Raw genomic sequence first — 15,911 nt, 5'->3', positions numbered from 1 at the left:
ATGTAATATTACTAACAGTAATAATAAACGATCAAACATTTATTTTTTAAGCAATAATTAAAATATTAATCTCAGTTGTGCAGCGTGTTGTTTGACAAAAAAAAAAAAAAAAAAATGATTCATACGATTAAAAGATAAAAAATAAAATAAAATAAAAACAATGACTACCAGAAAATACACAACTCAGATTTGTAGAGGAAAAACATTTCATATAAATTATTTTAAAATGCATAGAAATTATTTAATTAAAATGTAAATGTTTGTTTTTATTTATTAAATTAGACATGCTGCAACATATTTCATTAGGCCCTAAACATGTAATTTTTTTAAAACTTTTAATAAATTATATTTTTGATTTCATTTAATTAGACATGACTTTTGATTACTAAACTGAATGAAACTAAACTAAGGTAAGCATGCCTAAAGTACCGAGAAAATTTACCGGCACAACATTTCGTGTGTGTGTGTGTGTGTGTGTGTGTGTGTGTGTGTACAAATAGTGATAATTTAATTAATTTTTTTTTTTTTTTTTTTTTTTTTTTTTTATTTAGTTCTTTTTGGTCAACAATCAAAATTCCAGTTGCAATCATTTTACACAAAATAGCACTAGTCATATGGGTACATACATACAATACTGCATATGCATGCACACATACATAACCATAAAATAAATACATTTTTATTAAATTACATTTTTTTTAAACAAAATAAAAAATAAAATAAAGTTTACACTCTTATTGACCAAAGGTGTAGGCTGAAGCTAAAGCTTATTATGCCTACCCTTAACTCCACACAAGCTGCACTAATTGACATTAATTTAATACATCAAATATAAGATATTATCAATGTGTGTTTGGAAGAACATACATCGTTATTATTATATTGTTCATATTTATTATTATTATTATTACTATTATTATTATTACCATTATCATTTCCATTACCACTACCGTCAGTCATCATTGCCATCATCATGATAATTGACATATCATTAACTTGATTTCAATCTTGTATTACTGACAGCTCTAATATATACAGTATCTCATACCCACTATTAAGCAGTATTTTATTAGAATAGATTATGATATATCAACAATGTGTGTTGCATATCATGTTAAAATGAGAAATTTTCTCTTATCTCAAGAGAAAACCAGCACGCCAACACGCTCGTGCAAATATAGAATTGCTTGCATTGGTCTGTTCCTCCATATTGCAATTAACTCTTGGGGGAAAGCATGTTGTATTGTTATGATTACTCAAGCAAATAATAGAACAGTCTTGCGTTGACATGTCATCTCCACAGTGTCTCCCAGAAAATGGCTTTTTTCCCCCACTCTCTTTTCAAGGAATTAAACATTTGTCATGTTTGCATGTAAGTCCGGTCGAAAACCACAATTCATAATGCGTTTTGCCCCGATAGTCACCTTTCAGAATCCTGTCAGGTCATTTTAATGTGACATGTCAGTTTCTCTTTTCGGTAAACGCGCTTTGTTTGAATGCAACAAGGCTGCGGTATGAATATGCATCCAGGCTCTTAGACGGGGGTCTTTTTGGCCTTTCAGCGTGGTCAACAGGCGAGATATTTTCTCTTGTGATGTTTTTTCCTCTGTTTTGCCTGAGGTTGTTGATTGTATTGAAAAGGCTCATTTATTATCTCTCGCATTGTTTAAATATGCATGGTGACTCTCTCCCCTCTTAATCATTGAGATTGCTTGCAAAAATGTGATCGATGTCGTGTAAATATTCATCATTAACAGAGCACGGGCACGTCGAGGGCTTTTCTCTCCTTTAAAATCCTCCGAATGCAATTATTCACCAAGGCTCTCGCACAAACTCACTCCGAAAGTCCAAACAGAAGGTATCACGCGCACGCACACACACACACACACAAACACACACACATACACACACACATATATTTGTGTGGGTGTCTCTGCATGCATATACCGTCTGTTTGCATTTTGCATGCGAACATGAATGCATATGTGCACGCTACGTGTGTGTGAGGGAGTGCATATTCCCGCTTGTCCATGATGCATGTGTATAGATAAAAGGGCAGAGCCCAATTGTGTATACTCTCTCTCTCTCTCTCTCTCTCTCTCTCTCTCTCTCTCTCTCTCTCTCTCTCTCTCTCTCTCTCTCTCTCTCTCTCTCTCTCTCTCTCTCTCTCTCTCTCTCGCTCTCGCTCTCTCTCTCGCTCTCACCTCTCGTCTTGCCCACACCATGGCACACCCTCAATCATTATTAGACGCAGGCAGTTGAAGGCGAAGCCTCACCGCCGTTATGTTTCCTTGTGTGATAAAATGAAAAAGCCCTATCAATCTTTATTGTCTGTCTTGCTTACTGTAATTGCATTCAATAGTCCACTGATTCTCTTGTCTGGGCTAATGTCACGAGCAGTGAAAAGCCAGATGCTCCGACTAGATCATACTCGGCCGCAGACCACTCTGATAACTTGGCAGCGCCACTCTGCATCCTGTGATAAATTGTTGACAGTATAGATTGTGAACAGCTGAACATTGGAAGTATATATAGAATAAGATTCATACCTTGTTGGAGCTCTGGCACCGTGATGTCAGCGAAAGGGCAGGTCATGTATTATTCAAATGCATCTAACACTGGAGAAGTGCCAACCGGCGATTGTATCTCAATGAATAGTAAAAAGGGAGAGTTGGGGTGGGGGGTGTGTGTGGAGGACAGCAGTGTTGCCAGATCTGAGGAAGGAAGAAAAGAGGGAAAAAATCTGAAATGTTTTTGTCCGTCAGACACGCATCACTCCATTATAATACATACAATACAAGGTGTTTATAATTATGGCTTTCTGTCCTGAGGTGCCCTCCTGTCAGCTGCAATTCTGAGAGGTTAGCTGCTGTTTCTTTCTCTTTTTTGAGGTTGTGTTGTTGTTTTCTCCTCCTGTGGTCTTATGTGAATAGGTTGGCATGTTTTTTTTTTGTCTGACCGTCCATGACAGAGCAGTCATTGGCTCATGTAGCCACCATGACACAACATGCTCTTAGAGCTGCACGATTAATTGTTAAAAGATCATGATCTCAATTCAATCATTCATGCGATCTCATTCCTAAATGACTACTGTGTCTATTAAACCTTTGACAGTTTTACAGCAGAATATGCCTCTGACCCAAAGAGAGTTTTTTCAACTACATAGTATTTTTTTTTTCTGTTACAAATATTCATATTTTCACAGAAGTACTGTGATACAAGTTTGTACTTTGGATATAAACACTGATGTCTGATAGGGTGACCAGACATCCCAGTTTCCCCCCATATCCTGCCACACACTGTCCTTCAAACAAACATGTCCGCTGAGTGCTATACAATAGTGAATATGTCTACCATTTCATAAATTGTTTTAAAATGAACAAAACAAACACAGGGTTTTTGTATTATGGTAACAACGAAATAACCACGGTTTTGTTTCAAATCTAAAGTTGAACTATTGGGGGGGTTGGGTGGATATACAAATGGGAATCAATACGCCAAAAAACAAACAAACAAACATGTTTTTACTATAATAAAACCATAGTTAATTTTCATAAGGGTATGTTTGTGCTATACATTATGTGCAAAAAAAAGTTACTAAGGAAAAGGATTTTAAATCCCTACATTAAAGGAGTGAAGAATTGAGAAATCAACCTTTCCTTGAGCTTTTGATATATAAAAGGTCATGGTAATATAAGAATATCCTGTACGTTTCAGAGCTAAAACGTTAGTCAAAGAAAAGTTTTTATAGACACCAGGCCCAGCAAACGATCTTGTGCTTCATTCTTACATCATAGCGCTACAAAACACCGCCTCTACAGCACGTCTAATCTAGTTGCCCCGCCCACCGACTCATGGAGCTGATCGGCTCGTGCTAGCTGGTCAACAACAATAAACATGCCGAGGAAGATTAAGATATTGCGCTATTCCTGGTTGTGGAAGAACACAGTCGTTGCATAAGCTTCCTTTGGATCCTAATATTGGGAATGTGTGGTTGAACTTTATTTTTAATAAAGTTCCAGCTCACGTGGGGAAGACATGTTCACTTCATTGCACTGTGGGATCATTTGTAAACAAATCTCGGTCGATGCTGGATTTGGATCTGACAGGAATGGTGCAACACACTTATGTGAGTAAAACATGTTTTTATATGTAATAGTATTGCATTGTTATTTTGATCATTTTGCTTATGTGCATGTGTCTAACAGAGCATACCTTTAGCATGCTGGACTCAGACACGTATGGGCCAGGGCTCCCAAAGCCCGGCAGGCTGATGAATTTTATAATATTCCGTTCTTGATCTGTGCTGTTGTCACTCTCGACTTGACATTTGAAGGGCAGCGCGCACGTGCGTGTGTGTGTGTGTGTGTTTGTGTGTGCTCGCGGTTTGTGCTTATATCAACCGATCGTGCAGGCTATGTGTAATATAAAAATAATAGTCCAATCAATCGCAGGTAGATGTGAAATAAATCATTGCGTTTTTTCGATAAAGATTTTTACGAGCCCTGTGATCGAGAAAATAATTTCGGTTGCCACCTCTCCTTCAATCTCTACCCTCCCTCATGTGAACTGACAGGGGAGCTTAAGCTCATTTAATATGCCAATCTTCTCCAATCCTAGTAGTGGACGTTTACTTCCAAGTCTGCAGTGCATCACGCCCATCAGAACTCAGCGTTTTGGAGAGAGCCTCAAAATCAGTGTAGAAAATAGCCTATTACTTATTAGTTATGATGTTTTTGAATGTAAAAAGCACATAAACATCATTAGTTGACCTCAGACAACAGTATAAAAAATAAAAAAGCCAGTTCATGACACCTTTAAAATTATTTTAAAGAAACACAGTCCTAGAGCAGATATTGTTTCTAAACGATGTCTCCCTCCCTCTCTCCCTCGTTCTGTATTCAAAGTCCCTTGTAGTTTGAAGTTTAATACTTTTTTCATGCATAATGCTTAAAATAAAGAATTATCATGTTTTGGATCATGCACCTTTCCTGCATCAGCTCACTCTGTTTCCACTCCCAATATTTTTAGATGAGTTTTGTCTTGAGAAATGTGTTAATTCAGTGCTGTAATTTGGCACGACTGATGGTAGTTTACCGTGTACAGAAGGCAGACCCGACTAATCGATAATGAGCAGCATTGTTGATGATTTTCATTATCAATTATTATCATTTTTTTAAACTGGTTGCTGCAGCCCTAATCAGAGCAGAGCACTGTTATCAGTTATTATAATGTTGTCTTTACTGTCTTTCTGGGCCTTGAAAGTGGTCATGTTGCTGTCTTTGTGGAGTTTCTTCAAAAATATCTTTATTCCTGTTCTGAATATGAACTCAAGTCTTATTGGTCTGGAACGACATGAGGGTCAAGAATTAATGACAGCATTTTCATTTTTGGGTGACCTAATGTCTACAGTTTTTGAAAGAACCATGGCTCTTCAAATAACGATTGTATTGATTACATTGTTCCGGCACTTGGTGGTGACAAGCGACTGTTAAAAATATGTATTTGTCATTGAATCATCCAAAAACGCTATCATCATTCATAAAATAAAAAAAATAAAATAAAACGCAAATTCATTAATTAACAAAGCAAGTGAAGTATTTGAAGTCATTGAATAATTCTTTCAACCTGTTTTATTTTAGACTGCACCAATTAACATCTTGTCAGTACCTCTAGTAAATTACATGCTATTTTGTTTAGTTGTCTGTTCAGAACCATGGTAGAATTATGAAACAACCTACCCCTCAAATAAATAAATAAATAAATAAATAAATAAATAAATAAATAAATAAATAAATAAATAAATAAATAAATAAATAAATAATGATTCTCAATTTTTTTACAGAATTGTGCAGCTCTACATGGTCTGCACTTTAAAATAATAATAATAATTTAGGTATAATTCTGCATAATTTCAGATTAAAAGCAATTGTGAATTGCCATTTGCAACATGCTGAATGTAAAATGATGTAGGGCAGATATGATTAAATCCTTCAGAAATTGAATGGATGGTGAAAAGTGGCCGTTATATACCAGACCTGAATGAGAGTTTGATAAAACAATGCCCAAATAACTATTTGACTTATATTACTGAAGTGGTTTTAAATATTAATATTCATTTTAAGTAAGTGTTAGATGACAGCAAAGGTAATCTAAACGTTAACATAGAGGAAATTATGCACAATTTAATATTTAATATTGTCCGATGCAATAAGTGATATGGTACTGATACGTATATTGTGCATCCCTAACCGATACGATCATTTACTTAAGTCCAGTAAATGTAAAAGAAATGTAAAAAAAAAAAAAAGACCAGTAAGATAATAAAATATAAATTAAATGGGTTCCGGTTTCATTTCAATTTTTTTTTTATTTTTTTTATTTTTATGTTGACTTGAAATTTTAGTATGGAAACACCAGAACACACACAAACATGATCAGTCTAAATTGAAAATCAAAAATGTGACAGTTGACCGTTTTTTCTGCACCATTTATTCATGTGTTTTCTTCGTCCAGTCTGAGTTTTAGAGTCGGAATCCGCTGTCCTTGCCGACCCTCCACCCCCCGCTGCCAGCACATTATTACCTGTGTACAACATGTGCAGCCACCATCACGTGGATATGTAGATGTGTCCAGCCAGTCTATCTGTGGAAATAAATAAAGAAGTGAGACTAGTGGAAATTGCCCTTCACCTCTGTGTATAGGAGATCTGCATGTGTGGAGCTGGTGGAATTGCTTTGTGGGGAGCCTCCCTGGGGGCTGTCGGCCCTCCTCTCCACGCTGCAGTGGGTAAAGGCTATAATTTACACTTTTAGGATTCCATTAATCTCCTTGTTCCACAGATCCTGACGCACGGGACAGGGCTTCTTTGCATATTAGCTTCCCAAGATGTGGACCTATTTACATGAACGACTCCACACTGAAACTGATAATCAAGAACATGCTGTTTCCTCAAACGTGAGCTAAAACTGAAACTAGAGGAAAATTGTCTACTTAAATCATCTTAGGAGGTTTTTTTTCTGGTTTAGTAATGCAGATGTGTCCCCATCAGGCTGCATTTTACTCTGGCTCATTTCATATTTGGTAAAAAAAAAAAAAAATGAATAAAGATCATATTGGCTGGCTAGACTTAAGCTCCCATGGACCGTGACAGGAAATAATTTTGTTGTTGACCATTTGACCAAGGTGAGACAGCAGATTTGAGCTTTTTTTAGCCTCTCTCAGGATTAGAAAAGCGAATGTGATATTACCATTTCTCTCTAAATATGAGAAAGCAAATCCTAGAATGTAGAATACAAACTAAGAATATTAATAAGGCATATTTCAGTATAGATGCATTTTCAAGTATTATCTGGATGAGTATATATATATATATATATATATATATATATATATATATATATATATATATATATATATATATATATATATAGTAAGTATTGATTATGATTATTGATTTATTACTACTACTAATACTACTACTGTGTGTGTGTGTGTATATATATATATATATATATATATATATATATATATATATATATATATATATATATATATATATATATATATATATTACTGAATTAAATGTAATTAAATTATATATTATTAATTTTATAATTTAATTACTTTTAATTCAGTAATTATTCATTATGAATGATTTATATTTTGATTAGCCTTGAGGATTAATTTAAAAAAGCATGACATTTTACATCCAACTTGAATTCGACACAAACGAATAAGTAAGAAAAATATGAACACATTTCCCCCCAGCCTCATCTACAATGTTCTGTGCTCAGATCATATTAATCAATTATACCAAGCAGATGTTTAATTGCACCTATAGAATCAGTGAAGGTGCAGCTGCTAAAGCCAGCCTGTGAAAAGGAAAATGAACACGTCCTGTAATGACCTGCCGTCGATGGAAATGGAACTGTTTACTCAGTGTGCACTGCTCCTCCATATGGCAAATGACGGGAAGAAATGAACAGGTGAGGAGGGAGCATGAGCCGGAGGTGAAGATAATGGACTTCAGGAGTAGTCAGTAGCCTCCACTCTCCGTCTCTCTCTCTCTCTCGCTCTCTCTCTCTCTCTCTCTCTCTCTCTCTCTCTCTCTCTCTCTCTCTCTCTCTCTCTCTCTCTCTCTCTCTCTCTCTCTCTTTCACATGCTTTATTCTCTCTCAGTGATAGTCGTGTTCCCTGTATAGCTGTCAGTACTGAAAGAGCAGTTGCGGTAAAAGAGGGAATATCCGTCTGATCTGCAGATGCAAAACAACCGGGCTGTAATTATTCATACCAGTGGACCTTAGACATGCATAAAATAAAGATTTTTATTTATGATTTTTTTAAATTATTTTTTATCAAAACACTGTTTTGTTATCTTAACTGTTTTAAGATAAGTTTTTGTTAACTTAACTGAAAAAATAGTTTGGTAGTAGTTATTTCAAAATAATATTTTCCTTTAAATTCTTATAAGTTCTCTATCAGTGGAAACCATTTCCGTTTGTGGTCATTTTGACCCCAGCAAACATATTATATATATAAAAAATATCTAATAAAGTATGTCAACAACAGACAGAGTTTTAGCATGTGGAATATTAATTACATTTTCAAACATAAGCAATGCAACATTCCTTATGGAGAACATTTAACGCATTTATCATGTTTAAAATGTAGTTTCATCATTTCTCATGATATTAGAAAAGTCATCAAGTGTCAACCTTATACTTAAATAATATTTCCCCCCATCCCCCCATGCTCTTTAATATATATATAACGTTTGACCGTTAGATCCCATTCTGTGTCACTCATACACATATACATTCCCATTGAAGTGCCCTCATCTTTCTCCATGGAGGAATGAGTGCTGCTGCCTGAGAGTGGTTGTAGTCCAGAGAGAGAGAGAGAGAGAGAGAGAGAGAGAGAGAGAGAGAGGTAAATGATGGTATTGCTCATTAAATATATGCAGGTTAGTCATGAACACACTGAGCCCATAACACACACACACGCATGCACACACACACGCACTCCCACCTGCTTTTAGGATGCTGTATGTGTGCGTCCCCCTCAGATCAGACATGAAACAGAAGTCTCCTTCAGAAAGGAAGATGCCACCTTGTGGTTGCCGGAGCCCAAGGGCTCAGCTGTCTCACACACGAGGAAACTCACCCCTTTCCATGTACACCACCCTCCCCCCACTACATCCATACATTCTGAAATCACCAGCATTAACTGCTATGTGAGGAGAAATGTGATTTAAAAATATTTAGATCTGTTTCGATATCCTTATAGCCACAACATTTTTAGTGTAAGTAGAATTTTTTTTGTAGAATCACAACAATATTGTATGCACAATATCATATCCCCAGGTCCCTGCTGATTCCCACCAGTAATAGTCACTGGCAAGATTGCATTTTTAATAATTACACTAGGCAAAACAAGATTTAGTTTCCTGAAATGCAGACTCTGTATGTTTGACTAATATAATCAAAGCGCCTAACGATTTTTCATTATTCTCTGTGTAATTTAAGGCAGGGTTATATAGCAGAAACCAAATTAAAGGGCCACAGGAGTGATGTAAATTCAGTCCATCTTGCTCGAGTCCCTGATGAGATTTGAAAAGTTGCTCTTTTATTTTCCATTGTGAGTTTGTGTTTGTTTGGCTGATGGGAAGAATGCAGATGATACGCAGGGTCGTTCTCTCGTGGCAGCTTGCATACGGGCGCTGCCACACGCTTCTTTGTTCAGGTGTCATTTTAGCATTCATGCTAATAGAATAAGCACGCGGTAGCATGGCTTTATGTAATATTGAGCGTTTCTTTGAAGTGACAGCTTGTTAGGTAGTTCTCATGCGACCCAAGTTGCGCAATTATTCATGAACATAGTGTCTGGAAACAAAGCCATTATGCACTTTTTCCTCATGTACATTCGTCTTTTATTTATTTGTTGATTTTCTTGGTTTCTTCTTGTTTTCTTTTTCCATTTGTCAGATAACAACTTAAGGAATCTTTGACCTAAAATATTTTAGATTTCAAATAATTAAATTAGGCATGGGTTATGGTTATATGCACGTTTTGTTTAATGTTGCTGCATTGATTTGATCAAAAATACAGTAAAACATAATGTTGTGAAATATTATTGCAAATCAAAATATTTTATCTTATTTCAGATTCATTTGTATAGTGCTCTTCACAATATATATCATGTCAAAGCGGCTTACAGAAAATACATTTTACATTACAATTATAAGTAGTCTGTTATCAGAGGTGACTGTCAAATAATGTCCATATGGCAGAAATGTACAGTTTTAAGATCATACAAATCCTCATCATGGTAACATCATGTATTCATTTAAAGAGAAACAATAGTATTTTTCAAATAATTACATATAAACATTCTGTAATTTTGATGATATTGTTAGAATTTTTTTTTTTCAGAAACATGTTTACGTGGAATATTTTGAAATGTGTCACCTAAATGTATTTCAGATTTTCAATCTCATGTCATGTTAAAATGTTAATATAATTATTGATCTAATAATTATATATTTTATGGATTGTGAGATTGACCTTCTGTTTGCCATGTAAACAGCATTGATGCTAACATGGCGTTACACATGTAACTAACAAATAATTCTATATCAAATATCACATATCACATTCCATGTGATATTTTAAATGTAATTTATTACATTAATATGCTCATTTGGTGCAGTTTTTATCAATTGTTATAGGTGCTCAATAATTAATGATGGTTCTGATTGTTATCAATTTTGAAAACTTAATATTTTGTTAAAATCCAGGATTTTATGATGATTAGAAACGCCAAACAACATTTATGTGCAACAGAAATATTTTTGTAATATTATAAATGTCTTTACTGTTATTTTTTGATATATGTTATTCTGTTATTTAATGTGGCCTTGGTTAATATAAGGTATTAATTAATTTATTTTTTCAGCTTATTTTTAAACATTACCCAGTCCAATTTTTTGTATGACAGTCTGTCATGGTTTTCACCAAAAATATTACACATGAAAAATAATTGATTATAATGAATGTCTTGTGCACCAATTCAGCATATTATGATTTCTGAAGGATAATGTGACACTGAAGACTGGAGTAATGATGTTATAAATTTAGCTTTGCCATCACATAAAACAAAATATATATATATATATATATATATATATATATATATATATATATATATATATATATATATATATATATATATATATATATATATATATATATATATATATATATATATATATATATATATATATATATATATATATATATATATATATATATTATAAGTTCTATTAATATTTCACAATATGACTTTGTTTCTGATCAAATATCTGGCAAAAAATGTTCAAACAATAATCATTTTAAAATGTTAGCCTGTAGTGTATGATTTTACACACACATGCTTTTGTGGCAACTTCATTTTCACATATAATGCCCTCTGTAGATATATTATAGTAAAGTTGGGGTTAATGGACAGCTGATGATAAAAAATAGATACTTTCAAAGATAATGATACTGTACTGTAATCGAAACTGACTGGTGCAATAAATAGCAATACATGCTGACTTTGACAATGACAGTCAGACCACACACTGTAACCTTTTTTTTTCTTTCTTCTGTGCATGTATGCCACTTTCATCTCACAACCCATCACTTTTTTTTTCATCTTTCAAAGAATGCGAGCGTGTTATTTAGCCACACACTCAGCCTGCAGGCTCTGCAAAGGAAAAAATAGAAATCATTTAATTGACTTAATTAAAGCATATTTGCATATGGAAATTGTCTGAACATTGTATTCGTTTAGGCAACCTTTAGGCGAAGCAGAATGGCTTTCATATATTAAAATGAGACCCAGAACATGAAGCGAAGAGACAGTTATGATAAATCATGGATCAAACACCAATACGAAAGCTTGTATGTTGTGTTTATTGTTTTTCGGGCACACATAGTATGCATAGATTTGTATTGGTGTGATCCAAGCACATTTCCTAGAATCTCAGCGAACTAACCTCTGTTATGCCGAATGCAGAGCGATGATGATGAAGACGAGGAGGAGAAGGAGGGGGAAGGGGACAAACTTAACCCAGCTTCCTGTAGTAGCTAACTTATACATCACGAAAAAAGAGACCTAATTAATTAAGAACAGTATTAGAAGTAATGGGATATTACAATATAAATTGCTACATTCTGGAACCAATTTAATCCAATTACTGGAAACCCCTCATGAATACAATACCTCAAAAATCACTCTGTAATGGTCTCAGGGGATAGGGTTGTCAGACAGTTTAGAAAAAAAGAAAAGAAAGAAAAGATCCCATTCTCTTTAAAGCCAATGATAATTTGCTAATTGACATTTTAGGTCATTTCCACCTGAATACCTCTGTCTGTGCACCGTCACTCTTGTTCAGTCAAGGCTGAGAACTGTTTTTAGTGGACAGCAGACAATGCCAGGGGTCATGCTGAAGTAAGCTATTTTCAACTTTCAACAAAGAACTTTCTTTCAGTCTCAATACATTTCTTTCCTTTGCACGGAATACTACATGAGCACAGTCACAAGACATGCCTTATTGTGAAAATTCATCACCGGTACTTCGAGAGATGTTCCATGTTAGTGTGTCTTACTGTTGTTTTGATTGTCTGTCTCAACATGGCCGCCAATATGCTCATAATTCAGCAGTGTTTGGCGGGGAAGGGAGAGTCACTCAGCACTTACCGGTACATTGATGTAAATGACTAAAACAGGTCTCTTAATCAGTGACACGTATCTTTAAGTAGAAAACCATTTTGTTGAAGCCCTCTCACTTTTTTTCCCTGTGATTTAATAGCGATTAATCACAATTCAAAGGATTTACGATTTTAATATACATTTTTATAACTTTTAATATTTTAGGATGATTTCAGTTAATCTCCAAATGAATATAGAAACAACATTTGGCAGTATATTTTAAATACTTGTTTAACGGCATCTTTTTTATGAATGAAGGCCAGTATCACTGATTTCTCGATGAATATATATTTTCCCCCTTAGTTTTAAACATTAATTATAGCCATTCAACATTACAGTGTAATGCAAGCTATACATTTATTAGACTATTAGACTAAGTGAACTTAAAACAATCCTCACATAAAAGCATAATAAATGTCATATTTACATGTGCCCTGTGACTTATACAGAAATGTAATTGTTATCAAACAATCTGCACTGCATACATTATAAATTAATAATAGATGAGATCATTATTAAAGCAACAACATTTCTTTAGTTAAGAGCATTAAGTAAGTATCTGTTGACTGAGAGAATTTGTGGCTGCTGCCTCTTTAAGACATGCCAGGTAAGAGGTTAATATTTGTTTTTGGCTGAAAAATGCACAACAAATTCTAAAAAGCTTTGCACTTTTAATGTAACGATGGCTCCAGCATAAAATGGAAAGGGATTGTTTGGTAAATCTGCACGTTTTCTGTTCATAGCAGTCATTAACGTTTAGATAATGGCCTTTACTTGACCTCTGGATCACTACCATTCTTCCATCCATACTTCCAATTTAACCTGTTGTGTTCAAGCACTATATACTATTTTTAATGTTAGATAATTTCAGTGTGCATATTAGCTATATCCTTTGGGCTATATTTACTGGCAGATATCCATGTCTACCATTAACACTCTTGTTTTTTTCTTCTTCTTTTTTTTTCTTTTGTGCATTTCATTTTCATTTGTGTGTGTCTGTGTGAATGTTTAAGAGCCAGATGTTGGGAGGTGATCCGATGAGAGTTCTCTGTCCCCGGGGGTTGGTTACCATAGCAGTTAACATCCCTTGCCCATCTCTCTCACAAGGTGCAGATGCTTTTTATAAAACGTTTTACAACTTTGTGTGTGCCTGCTGCTATGCATACAATCTTTATTTTGTATTTTTTGGGAAGTATATATAATCGCTTTTCATATACTTGGTTGTGTTGACACCTTGAGATGCTATGAGAGGTTATGTTTGTGAGAGCATGATGTTTTATCTTTTTGCAAAGAGTACTTGAAGTGATGTCTGAAACATCACTTCAAATTTATTTTGGTCAAAATCATATGATAGATAAGCTGGTCTTAGTTATTCAATTTAATTTCAAAGCGGAAGAGGTCCAGGAGTATTACTGGTGACCTGTTCCACATGACACACACAAAGTGTGTGTAAGAGAAGCAGCAGCTGAACTACATAAAACATTTGATAACACTTTAGTAATGGCAACACAAGTTAACACACTATTAACAATGACTTTTGCCTCAATAAACTCCTAATTTACTGCTTATTCATAGTTAGTAAGGAAGTTTTTGTAGTGTTTAGGTATTGGAAGGCATGTAGAATAAGATCATGCAGAATAAGGTATTAATATGTGCCATAACTAATTAATAGCGAAAATTCAACCCTAAAATAGTGTTACCAACATGCCTTTATGCACACTAATGTTCAAAAGTTTGCTTGCTATTATGTTGTTTTTAAACAACAACAACAACAACAAAAAAAATAATAATACTCCAAGCAATAATCCATTAAATTTATCAGAAGTGACAGTAAAGACATGTTACATAGATTTGTATTTGAAATAAACTTTTAAACTTTATCAAGGAATGGTGATTAAAATGTGTCATGACAAATATATCCACAAAAATACATAAACTGTTTTTAACATTAATGATAATAATACATTTGTTGTTTCTTAAGCACCAAATCAGCATATTGTATTCTGATCACGTGACACTTAAGACCGCTGATAATTCAGGAATAAATTACATTTAAAAATATATTGCAATCAAAAACAATTTTAACATTAATGATAATAATGTTTAATTTTAATATTATTTCACAATATTACAGTCCCCATAGTTGCCTGATCAAATAAATCTCTGTGAACATATACGCTTCTTTCAAAAACATTACAATAAGCCTTCATAAATGCCTGCATTGCAAAATATTGATTCACAAACTGTACATTTTCAACTTGTTTTTCATCCTGTCTAACCCAATGATGAGAGATATAATAATCAAGGTGATTTTTTAGCAAGATTGTGCCTGTACACTGTTTACCGCATGTGCAATAGAGAGTAAAAAAAGAGAGATGTACATTAACACCTTGGGTTCTCTGATCGTTGTTGCAGGAGTGTCAGGTTTGGTGTCACACCTGACTGCTAAAGGTTAAGTAGTAAACAAAATTATGTTGTTTCACATTGTTCAAAATAATCAAGATAAAGAGTATCATTGGGGGGTGAGGGTGCTTTTCGCACTGAAATTATGCTAAACAGGCAGATCTCCATCACAGTTATTAATTTCTGTTAGCTTAGCCTCTTGGCTTATCTACCTCCATCCTCCCCCCGCCTCAAGCTACAGCACATATCTCAGATTAGACTAATATTTAGAGAACAGGAGAGTGGGGCGGCAGATCGGGGGGCAAATCGCATTGTAGTGATGTTCATACCGCTGTAAAGTCGCAATGATAAAGAGTTAATCACATCTTTCCTCTTCCTGTCCTCGTGGGTGGGGATTTGTCCTTGTACTGCATCCTGTGTCTCATGTAGCCCTCGGCTACTGCTCTGTCAGGTTTAGGGACTGTGGGACGGAAGGAGGGTGGGGTGGGGGTGGGGGGGGCATGTTTACCCTGGAAACAAATGGCTCCTCGCCGTGTACTCCTTGAACTTAAAGGATAGTTCAGCCAAAAATGCAAATTCTCTCACCATTTAATGACTTAAAATACATCTTTTATTTTATTTGACACCTATTTTTGAACTGTTCTTTCAAGTTCGTGGGTTGCATGTCTCTGAAGATGACACCCTACTGCCACAAAAGACCCGTATCCATTGACGCAATGACTACTTCTAACCTTCATCTTTGAAAGTCAATT

The 15,911-nt window shown here is 34.7% G+C and overlaps 1 long non-coding RNA gene across 12 annotated transcripts in view; it reads left to right on the top strand.

Annotated features, from left to right (window-relative positions):
• LOC137045543 (uncharacterized) overlaps positions 1 to 15,911 on the top strand; it is a 407,625-nt gene that overhangs the window by 67,239 nt on the left and 324,475 nt on the right. For 2 of the 12 annotated variants that reach the window (XR_010898800.1, XR_010898799.1), the window contains exon 3: positions 13,770 to 13,863. The exons of the other annotated variants lie outside the window; for them this stretch is intronic. This is a non-coding gene — a long non-coding RNA (uncharacterized lncRNA). The remainder of the gene's footprint in view (positions 1 to 13,769; positions 13,864 to 15,911) is intronic. 12 annotated transcript variants of the gene reach the window in all.

Source organism: Pseudorasbora parva, chromosome 17 (assembly GCF_024679245.1).
Source record: "Pseudorasbora parva isolate DD20220531a chromosome 17, ASM2467924v1, whole genome shotgun sequence".
NCBI classification, from domain to species: domain Eukaryota; kingdom Metazoa; phylum Chordata; class Actinopteri; order Cypriniformes; family Gobionidae; genus Pseudorasbora; species Pseudorasbora parva.
The sequence above is the reverse complement of the archived record's forward strand: the minus strand, read 5'-3'. Positions and strand labels throughout refer to the sequence as shown.